Below are 4,540 nucleotides of genomic sequence, written 5' to 3' on the forward strand. Positions count from 1 at the left end.
CGGTTCCGTGTTGTCGCAACCGGAATACCGACAAATGAATTGTGATGTGTGAAATCAATACTCCCAGCAACCTCGTTGCTTGGTAGTTAAAGGATAATAATTTCATTCTTAGTATGTTGGTTTTCGAATCATCCTTCTAAGACTGATCGTGCTACCTAGTCCTTATTTCGGTGCACCCTTTGATTGATGAGTTAGGATCTTGTCAAGTCCTCACTCATTTGATCATATCGTCTTGCCCTCAAAAGCAAGATTGTTCTCGAGCTTAGTAACATACCGGTGGTTCGTGACTTTCCAAATATCTTCTTGGAGGTGTTACCGGGTTGTCACCTAACCGCTATGTTGAGTTCGTGATCAAGTTGGTTTCTTGTGAACCACCTTCTCTCCAAGAATCGGTGTTAGATATCCCTGAGCTAGTTGGTTAAGCTAAACGACAACTTGGAGGGTTGGAAGATAAAAGCTTGCCTGACTTAGTTCGTTCCAAAGGGATATTCTTGTGTAGTGTGTGTTGAACAAAGATGATATCTTCATCGATTGGTCCTTGTGATCAGTTGCTGGACCTATTGTCTTATCAATCCTTTGATTTGAGTGTGGGCTATCGTCAAATCAAGTCGGAACCAACGATGTTCGTAATGTTGTCTTACTCGTGGTTGATCCCTCGAGCATACACCATTATATCCTTTGGGTCTGACCAATGCTATCACCGTGTTCACCTAACTATGGAATTCCTTTTAAAAGGAAACCTAGATGAATTGTTGTTGAGCCCATTGACAACATCCTTGTCTTCTCCATAATTTTGCTGAACATTAAGCTAGTGTTGGAAACTTCTGAAAGCATTTGTTCATGCTAGCTCATGAAGCATATGTTTGGATGAAGGTAGTGACTTCCTTTAATTCATGTGCATCTGATGCAAGTTGCCGCCGTGGATTCGAGAAAGTCAATGTTGCTTTCTTTGGAATCATTCCAAATCAGTCATGCACACGTGCGAAGAATGCTGTGGTTTGAAGACTTGCAACCTTCAATCTATATGTATCCCTAGCACACCAAGCCACTGATTGATTTGTTCAAGGAGAAGGAGTTCCTTCATAAGAGCTAATCCGGACTTATGAAAGAACTTCGATACCCTCGTTGATGGTTCCCCCTCCTGAACTCGGTAGTGTTTTATTATAAGACTACCACGTGGTCATGCTTGTCTGGGACAACGTGTTCACATGTTTGTAGCAGAACCAGCTCATGTTTTGGAGCTTGCTATCGTAGTTCATCTCCCGAGAATCCCGCAACGTCATCTCGTCGATTTGTGTTGCAAACTTTCATTTTTCTTCCTAAGACTCGATGAGCCTGGAATATCCTAACACCAACCAGAGCTGAATCTCAGGCAGATATGATGGTTGGAACATTTCCCTAAGAACTATAATATTGGTCTCTCGATAACCGGTAAGGTGGATGTCATGGCCAACCCACCCATCCGGTAGACCTATTATTATAGTATCTTGTTTGAGGAAGTTGGCCACCCCCCCCCCCCATAGGGATTTCGTAGGATTTGCTCCCTAGTTGCCCCTATGGATTTTTGTGTTCCCGAAGTCCGACCTTTACTTGATGTTCTAGATACCAAACCATTTCAATGAATGGGATACGCTAGCACATCAAGGAGAACATTAGAAGCGGAGTGCTAAATGTCTCTCGGTCGATCATCCAGATTTTATTTCCTTGGCCCCGTCAAGGGTGAAATCTGAGAAGGTGTTATCTTCCTTTGCATCTGCATCCTCCATCACCATCTATTATGGTAGCAAGTTGTGTTGCCAGAATCCTTGACACGGATATTGGTGGAATCTTGATGATTGTGGAAATGCTCAAGTTCTTGAGAGCACGCACAAGCGCTACGTCTTATCATCGGCACTAGCTGGGATTGCCCCAGATTTCCTCGGTTATGCTATAACCACTCCAACAGTGAATTCACTCTCTATTGTTGGGTTCTTCCCCAGTTACCAGAATCATTCCCAGCATTTGCATTTTGTCAGCACAACGGCGTGGTGACGGTGATGATGAAGTTATCGGCACAAGGCTTCGCCTAAGCACTACGATGATATGACCGAGGTGTGTAACTGTGGAGGGGGGCACCGCACACGGCTAAAAGATCAACTTGTGTGTTCTAGGGTGCCCCCTTGCCCCGTATATAAAGGAGGGAGAGGGAGAGGAAGCCGGCCCTAGGGGGTGCGCCAAGGTGTGGAGTTCTACTAGGACTCCCTAGTCCTAGTAGGATTCCACCTCGCACACGGAATAGGAAAGGGTGAAGGGAGAAGGAGAAGGAAGGGGGACTGGCCCCCTTCTCCTAGTCCTAATCGGCCTCCTGCCCAAGGGGGGCGCACCAGCCCCTTGTGGGCTGGTGTGCTTCCCTCTTATGGCCCAAATGGCCCATAACTTCTGCCGGGGGGTTCCTGTAACCTCCCGGTACTCCGGAAAATACCCGAACTTCTCCGGAACCATTCTGATGTCTGAATATAGCCTTCCAATATATCAATCTTTATGTCTCGACCATTTCGAGACTCCTCGTCATGTCCATGATCTCATCCAGTACTCTAAACAAACTTCGTTTCATCAAATCACATAACTCATAATACAAATCGTCATCGAACGTTAAGTGTGCGGACCCTAAGGTTCGAGAACTATGTAGACATGACCGAGACACATCTCCAGTCAATAACCAATAGCAGAACCTGGATGCTCATATTGGCTCCTACATATTCTACGAAGATATTTATCGGTCAAGCCGCATAACAACATACGTTGTTCCCTTTGTCATCGGTATGTTACTTGCCCGAGATTATCGTTGGTATCATCATACCTAGTTCAATCTCGTTACCATCAAGTCTCATTACTCGTTCTGTAATACTTTATCCTGCAACTAACTCATTAGTCACATTGCTTGCAAGGCTTATTGTGATGAGCATTACCGAGAGGGCCCAGAGATACCTCTCCGAAACACGGAGTGACAAATCCTAATCTTGATCTATGCCAACCCAACAAATACCTTCGGAGACACCTATAGAGCATCTTTATAATCACCCATTTACGTTGTGACGTTTGATAGCACACAAAGTGTTCCTCCGGTATTCGGGAGTTGCATAATCTCATAGTCTGAGGAACATGTATAAGTCATGAAGAAAGCAGTAGCAACGAAACTGTAAAGATCATAATGCTAAGCTAACGAATGGGTCTTGTCCATCACATCATTCTCCTAATGATGTGATCCCGTTCATCAAATGACAACACATGTCTATGGTTAGGAAACATAGCCATCTTTGATAAACGAGCTAGTCAAGTAGAGGCATACTAGAGACACTCTTTGTTTTATCTATGTATTCACACATGTACTACATTTCCGGTTAATACAATTCTAGCATGAATAATAAACATTTATCATGAAATAAGAAAATAAATAATAACTTTATTATTGCCTCTAGGGCATATTTCCTTCAGTCTCCCACTTGACTAGAGTCAATAATCTAGTTCACATCGTCATGTGATTTAACACCAATAGTTCACATCTTTATGTTTTTAACACCCATAGTTCACATCGCCATGTGTGATGTCTGGATAATTACGCTACAGTAACCCTCTCCTAATGATGCCACATCACCACAATTACTGATGTTAATCTCACGGTGATTCAAATTCCGCTCGAATTTAAATTCAAAATCGAGTCAAACTGTAAAGTTTTCAGATGATAAAACAAAAATGTTTTGGATGTGACAAATAATTCATAAGTAATATTAGTGGAGAAACCAACCTCTTTGAAAGTGTTTGATTGTCCTAAAGTAAACAAAACAGTAGGAAAACAATTAATTAAATGTTTTTCCAATTAATAAAATGTTAAACTATTTTATCTAGTTTCCCAAGTTTTTGTGGCATTAGAATTTGTAGTAACACTATTTTAGAAACTAATTTTATATTTTATAAAACTATAGTAAATAGAAAATAAAGTAAATGGTAAAATGAAAATAAATAAAAAGAGCAGGCAAAACAGGAAAGTAAAATAAAACAAAAGGTAAACCCCTAGCCCAACTGGGCTTTAACCCAGCCGGCCCACCCGCGCCCCTGGCCTATATGGCCTGCGGTGCCCAACCCTAGCTCGACCGACACCTCCACAACCCCCACTCACCCGCACATCCCCTCCCCTCGATCTCCCACGATCCCCTCTCTTCCTCGGTCACTCCTCCCCCCTCTCCCGATCCCATCTGGATCGGGCCAACCGCCCCGCACTCGCCTGCCACCGCATCGGCGCCACCTCGCCACGACTTCGCCCCGCCGTACCCAGCCGCGGTCGTCGCTGCTCCCGGTGAGCCGCCCCGCGGCGCCAGCACCAACGGGCCCCCCTTGCTGGCCCGCATCATTCTAGATCGAGGCAACCGCCTCTACCTCGCCGCCGGACACCGCTCACCGGAGCCGCTCCGCGTCGCCTCGCCTCCTCACCTCTCCCCCGTCGGCTTCGTCGAGCCTCGCCGACCCATTCAACTACAATGGGGGTGAGCCCCATCCTCCCTCC

The sequence above is a fragment of the Triticum dicoccoides genome, chromosome 2A (assembly GCF_002162155.2).
Source record: "Triticum dicoccoides isolate Atlit2015 ecotype Zavitan chromosome 2A, WEW_v2.0, whole genome shotgun sequence".
In the NCBI taxonomy this organism is placed as follows: Eukaryota; Viridiplantae; Streptophyta; class Magnoliopsida; order Poales; family Poaceae; genus Triticum; species Triticum dicoccoides.